Raw genomic sequence first — 12,372 nt, 5'->3', positions numbered from 1 at the left:
TATGAATGGCCATCTACTCTCTCCCTTCCCCATTTCTCAGACCAAAGAAGAAGATGGCTTAGCAAAAGGTGAACAACAGTGTTGGCTGGATTTCCTTCACCCACATCCTCTGGGAATTGCTTCCATCAAATTCCTATTCATAGCTTTATTTTATGTGATCACAAATGTTACACTGTCAGGTGCCATGACAAGCAACACCTTCAAGTCAGCCACTAACTGGCCTTCTTTCCTTGTTTCCTTGCTACCAAGTATCTGGACAGTTGCCTTTTACATCAATCATTGAATACATAGCTAGGAACCATTTTTTAAAGTGCTATCTCTGTATTTTAGTTAAAAATTAAATGTTGAGCCCAGAGAAGGCACTGCCAGTATCATGGAGATAACACTCAAAATCCCCTTACTGTTTAGAGTCTCAGTGTCTCAATTTCCTTTGCTGTTTGCATTATGACATATAGGTATTGGGATAGATCAGTGAAGGTAAGGATAAAACACAGGTGAACCCTAATAACTCTAAACAAAGACATTGTCTTCACTTGACACAGTAGTCCTATAATAAAAATATATTTTTAGTTAAAAGAATTATTTCTTGGGTAAAGTGTCAAGTTATTTGGGCTATTACTTTTATTTTTAGTAAAGATCTAGGGGGAAAATTAATGTATGTAGTTGGTTGGGCCAAGACAGATGGTAAAGGGGTGCTGATCTAAGCTACTGGTTTATTCCACTGCTCTGTTTTCAGGGTAATTTATATTCAGTGGTGACTATGGGGAGGGGAAGATTGTATATGGGATAATTTATGAGTCAGTCCTGGAGTAGTAAGTCCACCTGCTTAGATTTCATGAGTACTACTCAGAATGAGGGTTGCTGCATACTTAATAAATCTCTGCACACAATAAAGAGTAGAAAGGGTGCTAATCTTGAGATTAATGCTCACTTTAATAGAAGAAAATCATTATGTGTCAAGAAGTGAATAAATTCATAACTGTCAATCAAACACATGTAAGGTTTGAGCTCTTTTTATCTCCTCTTTCATTACAAGGTCTTCATGTTTAAGTCAGGACGTAAAGCAGGAAGAGAACTAACATTGCAATTCTGTAACAGACTAGGAAATACAGGGGCAGAGATTGCAAGTAGCTTGGGTTGCTGTCTCTCCTCCCTGCTCTACTTGTGGAAGACAATTCTCTTCATGACTAAATCTTCATCCCCCCTCTCATGTTGTTAATAGATCTCAAAGTTCTTTTCATAAAGAGTTCATGGCTGTGTTTATTCAAATGTAGTAGTTTTCTCTGGCCAATAAAAAGATACATGAATATCAATTTGTCAGTTCTGAGTTTGGTTCTCAAAAGATCCTGAGTGTTCCTAATTTTCATTCTGTGAGACTATGAAAAGCCTAGCAGGCTGATGATGAGAATAGAACATAACTGATCCATGTCAGTGAAGCCTTTCCTCTTTGTGTTGAGGCCAGCTCAAGGAAGGAGTCAGCTTTCCTTCAGACACTTGAGCAACTCAGTCAAGATCATCAGACATGAGCCAGTGCTGACCCCAGACAAACAGTCATTGCCATAGAGTTCCTGTGGTTGCTTATCAGGTAGCACATCTGTGGTATGAAGTAACTCATACATTGCTCAAACATAACTCTAATTTTATAAGTAACTCATATATTGCTCAATAACATAAGTCCAATTTTGTAAGACAGACATAGCTAATAACCTCATTCAGTTTCCCTTGCTTCTGAGCCTGACCATTGGCTGTGGCAAATAAGATGTGTGATGTTTTCAGGACAGCCCTGTAAAGAAAAGGAAGGATTTTCTTTTGATTTCAGCTTATCTGTGGAACTTCAGTAGTGGTGAGGTACTTGAAGGTTCAAGAGCTACTTGAGCCATGGATAATGCTGAGGCTGGAAGCTACTCATTGAAGTGGAAAATCAGAACAATGGAAGGACTTGGGCCTGATGACCACAGATTTATCCCTCCATCCCCAGACTATCCATTTCTTGTCTTACTGTGATAGAGAATAAACCATGTTTTTCAAAGCGGTGCTATTTGGGCTTTTACTTTACACATAGCTGAGATTAATTCTAATTGAAATAAATACAAGTACTTAGGTGGCCAATTGGGAAATTTACAATCATAAAAATTGGTTGTGTTCTACTCATGTACATGTTTGGATCACTTTTCTTCTTCTCTTAAAGGTAATTAAACAACAGTTTCAAGAGAAAGAGATGGTGAGTCAACGAGTCATCTCCTGGATAATTTTAGAACTGTTGCTAGTGCATGACTAAGGTGGGCTTGTTGTGGAAAGTGCTTGAAATCTGAGGATGTGAAAAGATGAAATGTCTGTGTTGAGGGACTGGGGAGAATAAAATCTGCCATTGGCTCCCAGGAAGGATCTGAGTATGGGAGGGGAGAGGAATTGAAATCAATTGAACTCATCACTTGTCAGAATATCAAATGTGACTTCTCTGCTCAATTCCCAGTGCTGCAGTTTTTGATGTGGTGTTAGCTGAAAGGGTAAAAGGCCACACAGCAGCCTTGTCCAACCTTCTCATCTTTCCATCTCTACACAGATGTGAAAAAGTTTCTTTTTTGATCACACATGAATATATACACATATATGTGTATATGAATACATGCTCATGCATGTTTATATATTATGATGCCCCATGCCAGAAACTAGATGAACTTGATGTCTTTCCATAATATCAAAATTTACTAAATAGCAATAAATTCACAGAGTATGCTGTTTCATTGACAGCAATTTGCCATGTAGTATCAAGTCCCTTGACACCTCACTGAGGCAATCAGCTTTTGTTCCAATCTTAACTATTACTATGCACTGTCAGATCATATTTATATATAGATATATATATGCATTTATCTTTGTCATCTATCAATGTCTCTATCTATGTATCTATCTATCTATCTATCTATCTATCTATCTATCTATCATCTATCTATCTTATCATTATCTATTGTCTACCTATGCAGGTTATAGAATGTGTACAAAGGGATAAAAAAGCTGCAGCAGACTTTAAGATGTTCCAAAGAGGCCTAGTCAAGAGGCATAAACAGAAACTGATGGGGATGCTAGAAGAGTCAGTTTCCAGGGAGAAGAAGGGTCTAATAATTAACCATAGAAAGCCTGTTGGAGATACTGCTGTTACCCCTGTAGTGTCAAATTATAGGGGCAGAGTTCTACTTCCTGAGAGTTGAGCCAAACTGTATAAGCAAGGTGCAGAACAGGGAGGCATTAGAGCCAAATGGTCCACACAAATGAATGGTAAATGGACTGACAGCAGTTAGAGTAGGCGACATCAGCAGTGAGGACCAACTCAAGCTGAAGCCTGGGGCACAGTCAGAAATTTCCTGCCTGCTGGTTCCTTGACTCACACACAGGGAGGTCTGGTGACAGGATGGTGAGGGTGTAGCCATCACAGCGTTAGGTGTCCTCCTTATGCAGTCCAAGTGAGGATGTTTTAATCTTCCCTTAATCTGGTCCATTGAATATGTTCTGGGGCCTGGCTTTCTTGATGTGACTTTAATATATGCATATAGTCCCCATTGGCTTTGATCAATGCATAGGGTGTTGCACCTCTTACTTTTGGGAATAGGTCAACTATTAGCCTGTGTCCCCTGGGTGGCACTAGACAGGTTTACAGCCTAACAGGATCTTACTTTTGGGAATAAGTTGACTATTGGCCTGTGCTTCCTGGGTAGCACTGGACAGGCAGTAGTGTTTACACTCTATCAAGCTTGCCTTGCTTCTGCACCTGTACCCAAATGGACTCTGATGCTTGTGTATAATGGAGTCCTTTGGGGTAAGGCCTGGCCTCATTAACTAGTGTCATATGCCATGATGTGACTCAGAGCAGGGCAGTCTAATCACTTATGGAAGATTTTTATCTTCCATAAAAATCAGTATGGTCTCAGACTGAGGGAAATTGGAAGCATAACACGGCTGAGAACCACTAGATGGTGCTTTCACTTAATTCTTTTTAACATTTTGAAGCAAACTAAAATCAATTTTGCCTCAGGCAAAGTCATCCTGTATTTCTGTATTTTTCCAGACATTATCTCTTTAGCTTTTGGGTGGTGTTTGGAATAGGTACAAGAAGAGGAGGTGCTAGACTTCTACTTAGGGAGAAAAAAACCATCTTTTCAGTTCCTAAACATGTACTGCTATTTTCACTTAATTTTGGTAGAAACATTTTGCTTACCAAATGAGTTGGGAGAGGATATTCACACTTACGGGAAGGAGAGTCGTTGAGTTGTCTTCACAGTTAAGACAAGATTAGTACTCATTTCTCCAGATGGAGAAAATGGCTTGCTAGTGTCAATGACTTTGGGGAAAATTAGCTCTGTTTTTCCACTTTCTAGGTCCTCCCCCATCATATCTAGAGTTACATATGGTATTCTAATGCTAGAAGGGAAGCTACAGATAATTTAGGTCAACTTCCCCATTTTCTAAATGAGGAAACAGAGACTCTCAGATTCAGTGGTCATGCGGTGTTACTAAGAAGTCAGCTGCCCTGCTTTACTGCTCACCAAGAGAACACAGCTACTTTCCAAGGCCAACCCAGACAAGGACACTCTCAGAGGACGAGGATTGTTTCATCACTGCTTTGGACCATATCTTACTCATGAGACCACAAAGCTCCCACCTACCTCATCTCTCTTGTCTGATTGGCCAAGATCACATGATAGCTCTTTATCTAATCCCCTGTCCAACTTTTGCAGAGTTGGGCAGGGCTGGGTGGGGCTAGGTGGGGCTGGGTTTAAGATCTGTCTTTTACTAGACACAGGTTCTTGTGGGAGAGGAGGGTGTGGTACTGTGAAAAGGACAGAACTGTTTGAGGCCTTGCTGATGAAGGTGATGGCAGTGAAACTGAATTAGAAGATGCAGAAGAATTTGACAGTGGGAAAGCTTGGGAAAGAAAAGCATAGCAGGTAGAGAAGATGGCCTGGGTGGGAGGGTGACTCAAACCATATTATATCCGCACATAATACAAACTGTATTATTTCATCGTGTTTCATAAATTCATTTGGGAACAAAGGGCAGTTTTTAAGAATGCCAGCAATGTTCTGCAGATCCAGTTAATCTTGATGAATTTATAAAGTTCTCTGAACAGAATGTCCAAGTCTTCTGACTGATTCATCCATCATTGATTTGAAGATCAAATGAGGAGCCAAGAACACTGGCTCATATGTGATGGAGAACCGAAATGGGTCTGCTGGATGAGGCTGATGGGGAGGGTGGACCTTCCTCTGTGACCTGTTGACACCTGTATTGCTCAAGTATTATTCCCTGTTCTGATTTCCCACCATGAAATAAGAATATAATTCTTACTATTAGGCCAGCTGAAGAGAGGGTTTTGAATGTCATCTTTATCTGTTTATTATTAATGTATCTGCAAAGGATGCTACAGAAACACAAAATCTTATCTTTCAGTCTTTCAGATCCCAATGGGTCCTTATGCCTGCACAAACACCCAGCAAAATGTTTCAGTGCTTTCTTCCTTACTACTTCTAAATTACCCCCACTGCATGAGACTCTGAGAGCTCACACATGGATAAAGACAGAGTGCATCCTCCCACTGCGGAGCTCCAGTGATGTAGTCATTGAGAGAGAGAGAGAGAGAGAGAGAGAGAGAGAGAGAGAGAGAGAGAGAGAGAGAGAGAAGCTAGCACCCAGCATTGCAGAGGGACACTCTCGGGTGAATCTGCAACTCTAACCAGAGGAAGAGAAGGAACATCCACAGACTCACGTGCATCAGCACTGAAGGGAACACCTTACATCCTAACAGGAGGAATAGTGAAGTTTGACTAAATATTAGGGCTCTTAGGGAAAGAGAAAACAAATCACATTCCAAATTGCTGGAATAGCTTGCCTATCAGGTAGAACTGACTGGGGGACAGTTATAGATGAGAAACTGATCACATATTGTTGCCTAATAATGTGATGAAAATGCTTGCATGCATCACAGTTTTCAGTTTCTTCTCTGAAAACTGAGTACCAGAGCCCTCTGGAGGAGAGTGGTCTGTTAAGATGAGATTTACCATCATTCTGAAAGGCATCTTGTCTACCATGCAACATCCTAATTCCGAGGCAGCTCTCAGAACCTCTTAGGAAGATGAATCTAATGTGCTGTCAAGCCTTTCAATGGACACGCACATGTCTATAGAGAGCCAGGCAAGATTATATATTTTGATCTTTTCCTGCAAGACCCCATGGTTTATTTCTAAAGCCCAAATTCCTTCATTCCAAGTTTTAAAGCTTTTGGCCTGAGGATATCATACAGAATAACACCTTTTAAAAAAAACTCTCCCACAAACCTGCCCGTTCCATGGAATGGAAATTGCAACATCATTTACAAGACAGTGAAAACCAAGCAGCAGCCCAAGATATCAGCTCCAAAGGCTACAGTAAATGTCTTGGGGCTAGAAAGAATGATTAAACAGCTCCCAGGCCAGCAAGAGGCATCTGTCTTTTGTCATTTTCTCCACGCAACATAAAATGTGCAGAAGAAGGCAGGGATGCCAGCAGGGGTCAAGGAGGTCAGTTGCTGGTAACATTTTCCACTGTTCTCTTACAGCTAAGGCCTCAAATCCCATTACCGTTCAACTGCCTCTCAGGGGATGGTTCTGACTGATGAAAGCCAAAGTGGCCCATCCCTTTCCATTAAAAAGAAAAAAATAGTCAAAGGCTATAAGTCCCAATTTTACGAGATAGGAACTATAAATGCCCAACACATGTGAAATAATATTTAGCCTACACATTACTAATTAAGGCAGTGACAATTTTAAAGATATCATTTTCATAAATAAAATTATACTATTAACTTTTTGATGGAATCCATGATTGGGTTGAGAGAGGGAAGGGAACAAGCAACATCTGATGGAAATAGAAGCTAAGATGGCAGACGGTGCCTTGCAAACATGGACTATCTGTCCCATCTTCAGTATGTATGGAATACAGCCATTCACATGCACCAGGGAAATGCTACAGCATGATTTACAAGAGCAAAAGGAGGGGGTCAGTGAGGGTTAGATCTCACTGTCATCATTATCACTTTTTAGAAGGATACAATGTTAATATGTAGCCAAAAGGAGTAGGGTTACCTTTGCAGAAGTTGTGAAAAATGCCACTGTGTCTGTTCTTTTGCTCTGCTTTCTCCTTCTACACAGCCCTCTTACCTTCACCATGTTGGAATAGATAGTCAAAATAAAGAACCAAAAAGGAATAGACAGTCATAGCATGTTGGCTATTGTTTCTCACCTTCTCTAAAACATCCATCAGGGTTTCTTGACCTGTGGATCATGACCCCATTGGGGTCGAATAGCCCTTTCACTTGGTCACCTAAGACCATGGGAAAACACAGATATTTACACCATGACTCATAACAGTAGTAAAATTACAGTTATAAAGCAGCACCAAAAATAATCTTGTGGTTGGGGGGGTCATGACCACATAAGGAACTGTATTAAAGTGTCACAGCCTTAAGAAGGTTGAGAAGCACTGGCAGATACTGTCCAGCACAATAGGGGGTTCAATCAATTGTGAGAAAATGAATGAGGTGGAAGTGTATACAACAATATGGGAAGATGCTCAAGGAATAATGATAAGAGACAGGAAGGAGCAAGCTAGAGAATAACGCATGAAGATGAAATCCGTGTAGAGCAAGCACCAAACAGTCTTATGATGCATTCTAATTACTCCCATCTCTTAGGCCCATTGTGTCAGTAGAGAGACACAAGGAGACTAACGATAGACTGCCACCTACATGGTCTTAGGTTTGGTCTTTAAAAGCAAAAATGTTTTTAAGGGAACAAAGAATTCAGAATCATCTCCACTTACCATACTATCCTAACATGAAAACCAAATTGCTTCCAACTGAGAATAGGGAGGGGTTGGACACATGGAGCAAGGAGAGTATGGATTCTTTTTGTGTGTGAGGGGTTGAGGAGTGAGGGGCTGTTTCTCTCTAGCAGAGCCTGGATAGTGAAAGCCCTTGGGAGTTTTGGCAGGAAAAGACAATGGATGTCTCTAAAGGACTTCTCTGGCTTTGACAAGTCCTATAAGGAGATGTTTTTGTTTATTTTAATTACTTTTTGAAGTTTTACTTAAGCAATTTATTTGTTGGTGTGTGTGTGTGTGTGTGTGTGTGTGTGTGCATTTGGAGGTCAAAGTACAACTTCACATGTCACCCTAAAGATTGCTGTCTATATCCTTTAAGACAAAGGTCTCTCATTGGGCTGGAGCTCATCAATGCAATTAGAGTACATTGACTGGCCAGTGAGCCCCCGAGATCTTCCTGTGTCTGTCTCTCTAGAGCTGGGCTTACAAATTCACTCCACCACGTCTGGCTTTATTTTTATTTTTATTTTTAAACAGATTGCTATTCTTACCTTTTCACACCTTGACATGGCCAAGTCCTTCTAGCTCTGAAGAGCTGTCAAATGGTACTGTTCTGGTGGGAGCTCCACCTCAGCCCCTGCCATCCATATACTCAAAGAGTCTGGAATGTTCTGGTGGAAGTTTCACCTCAGTACCCCTCCCAGATCTTTCTCTTTAAACCCTGTCCCATCCCAGAAAGCCCACCAAATAGGGCTCCTCCCCCAGAGATGTTTAAGACCACTCCCATGTGGTATTTAAATTGCCCCCCCATAAAACAGACAGATGGTTTTCTGGTCTCTTTTCTGTCTTCTCTCTGCAGGGCTGGAAAATCATCCATGGGTGTTTTACCCATTAAAGTGGGCTTTTTCTAACTTGGTTTGATTTGGTCTGATCGGCAGACAGGCTTATCAGAGTGCATGTACTAAAGGCTTCTTTCCTAACTGCTTTTGATAAGACAACAAGGAGGGCCAACCAGTTCCTTCCTAAATACTAGCAAATTGATAGAAGCATAGTGGAAAAGGGAGGAAAAAGGTACTGATTGACTGAGAGTAATTAATATTTTTTCTTGTAAACCAGAGCAGAAACTGAACTTTTTGCCTGAACCTACATAATTCAGTACCTAAATATAGAAACATCTGGAAGACTGTATGTAAGCAGGGTAGCAGATGGTGAGGAAAGGAAGTTTGATGTGTAATGTTTGGATTTTGAACCAAGAATATGTACAGGTGTTTTACATAATTCAAAATATATTTTTCAGGGCTAGCAAGATGGCTCAGTGGGTAAAGGAACCAGCCACTCAGACTCACAGCCTGAGGCTAATCCCGAGGACCCATGTCGTAGAAGGAGAGAATCAACTCCTGCAAGTTGTCCTCTGACCTCACATGTCTACACACACACACACACACACACACACACACACACACACACACACACTAAATAAGTGAAATATAACAAAAACACATTTTCAAAAAAGCGGAAAGTAGCACAACCTAATGACCTTTCTTGGTAGAAAGGAGGGGAAGAGCCCCAGGATTGGCTGAGACAGCGCAAAGGGGCTACCAAGGGCAGACTCAAATATCTGACCTGGTTGACCAACCTGACCTGCAAGAACCGTGATCTTACTTCTTTTTTTTTCCCACGTAGGTCATTTTCTGGCCTGCCTACATACCTATTTAGCAGTGCAACAACACCAGAACTTATGAAAGTTTGTAACTTAAGAATTAATTAGAGGCATGTGAGGAGAAGAATGAAGCATTGCATCCAAGATCTGTCCTGGATACGTGTCCTCAACTATTCTGGAAAACAATATAAAGTCTGATATCTACGACTAGCTCCCGTGCTTTTGTGTCTAGTTTTGATTGCAAGCACAGCATAGTGTGTGCAGCATTAATTCTGTTTTTCATGCCCTTTATTTAGCTGGGAAGGCTTTAAAATCAAATTTTATTTTCTTCTCTAGATGCTTCTCTTTCTTGAAGTGCGGGAGAGATTTTAAAATTATTTTTAGTATGACAATAAACATTTAAGTATAAGACTACTGAAGCAGAAGCATGTAGCCTGATGATCATTTCATTTGTAAAGCACTAACTATTGGAAGACATTGCTGGCTTACTGGAGGTTGCAGCCTCCCCATGGCCTAGTAGCTTATCTTAATAAACTCAGCAAAAATGGATCTCCCTCCCCACCCCCAGCAAAGCTTTCTGCCCTCTACCTGCCCTTATCTGGAGAACGTCCCTGGGCCTGAAGGACCTACCTTCTCTAAAAGCTGTCTGTGAAGCCAGATGTCTGATTCTCTTTAGCTTGACCTTTGGCCCAGAGCCCCACTGTGCTAGGGGCTCTGCTATAGGACCCGACTGCCACTAAGCTTTGTGATAAGAGTGTGGCACTTAATGCCAATTAGGGTTTGTCCCCAGGCTCCCCAATCCTATATATTCCTTATATTCTGAAATAAATTTGAGCCGGTTCACTGAAATCTGTCTCCCGGGGGGCTGACTCAGTCTTTGCTCATGGGTCACCAAAGGTTTTGTGGCCCCGTCTGCCTCTTTCCCCTCTCAGCCTGGTGACCAACAGGCCAAAGGGAAAGAAGACCCCTACAAGTAACATTTGAGACCCCCTAAGCGGTGGCACCTAGTGATGTTAACCTGTAATGGTTTAGAGTCTGTGTCCTTTAGTCTTTATCTTTCCATAACACTCAGCTTTTTGCCCATTAAGCTGTAGTTTAGAAGACAGATCCAGTCAGCCAGAAAGAGACACTTCCTATTGTATTCAGATATTTTCGTGTCTCTGGTTCTTCCCATGTGACTTTGGTTGCACCTGCCATGATACGGTATTCATACAATAACAGTTTGTTTAAGCAACAAAGATGCTTGTTGAGAATATTGGCTACCTCATTAGATCTTTGTGACCAGAAATTCAGTCTCAGGAAATGAGGGAAAAAGTAATCTCCTGAAGAAAGGCACTAATGCCACAAGTCCTGAACCACTGGAAATGCCATAGATTATAGTGTTGCCATAGTGCTACTGGATCCTGGAAACCTCCCCTCATCTCAAGAGCTGCATCCTTAGCTCTTGACTCAGGGTCCTGAATGGGCAAGTGCCTGGAGCACTTGTTCAAATCCCAGCTGTCAGAGAAATATGCAAAATAAGTGATTTTCTTGTCAATCCTGGATCCACCTTTTACCAGAACCAAGTAACTCCCCTCCTCAGGGGAGGAGCATTCAGAGGCCACGAATCTTGAATAAAAGGCAGCATTTTTGAACCCATGATTCTGAGAGACTCATAAACAGCAACCCTCTAAATACTGACTTTAATTTTCTTACCTGAGCATATTAGTTTTCTATTGTTGAATAACAACATAGCCCTACATTGAGTAATTCAATACAAATACATATTTATTACTTCACACTGGTTGAGAAGTTCAGGAACTGCTTAAATCTGAACTGGAATATTCTCAATTAAGTCCCCTTAATTGAGATGTCAGCTGCAGTCATAGGAAGGCATAAAATGGGCTTCAGGACTATCTCTGAAGATGGCTCACTCACCTGCTGAGCAGCAAGGAACTACACTCCCTCCCATGTGTTGTTCTTCACAGACGCAAACTCTTTCAGGGCATGGAAGCATTTCATGACCCAGTGGCGAGTAGGGCAGATGCTTCCATGTCTCAAAGACATTTCTTCAGTGTTCTTTGCTTACACAGCTTAGTACTGGCCAGTGCTGGACAGGACTGCATTGGAACATCAACAATGGGATTCAAGCTTGATAGAAACTTGGGTTTGAGGCAAGGCAGTGGTGGTGCATGCCTTTAATCCTAGTACTCTGGAGGCAGAGGCAGGTGGATCTCTAAGTTCAAGGCTAGCTTGATTGCCAGAGAGACTTCTAGGACAGCTAAAGCTACACTTAGAAACTCTTTGCTTGAAACACAATGATGATGATGATGATGATGACGATGACGACAACGACAATAATAATAATAATAATAATAATAATAATAATAATAATAATATTTGTTTAAAAGAAGAAACTTGGATTTGAGGAGTTAATCTCATAGTCATAGTGGAAAGTCAAATAGAGCTACCAGCCATGTGTTTCAGAGGTACGTATGTTCACTTGGGATGAGGTAATCATTTGAAGTCCAAAAAAGGTTGCTAAATATGTTAAGTTTGAATTGTTAAACAAAGCCCAGAAATTTAAAGTATATCAAGTAGACTCAAGAATCCTTTTCAATTGAAGCCAATTTGGAATCTCTTCATTAAAAGATGCTTTTTATTCCAGAGTTGTCAGTATGAAATGAAAAATTAGAAAATTAGGATTTGCAGCATTATTTGGCTGATCAATAAGCTTAAAAAAACTAGGTTCTTTTTGCTTATAATGAGAAGCTTCTGCAAGGCAAAGGAGACAGTCAATAAGACAAAAGGGCAGCCCACAGAATGGGAAAAGATCTTCACCAACTCCACATCTGACAGAGGGCTGATCTCCAACATGTACA

Source organism: Cricetulus griseus, chromosome 4, assembly GCF_003668045.3.
Source record: "Cricetulus griseus strain 17A/GY chromosome 4, alternate assembly CriGri-PICRH-1.0, whole genome shotgun sequence".
Classification (NCBI taxonomy): Eukaryota; Metazoa; Chordata; class Mammalia; order Rodentia; family Cricetidae; genus Cricetulus; species Cricetulus griseus.
This window is presented reverse-complemented; position numbering follows the sequence as displayed.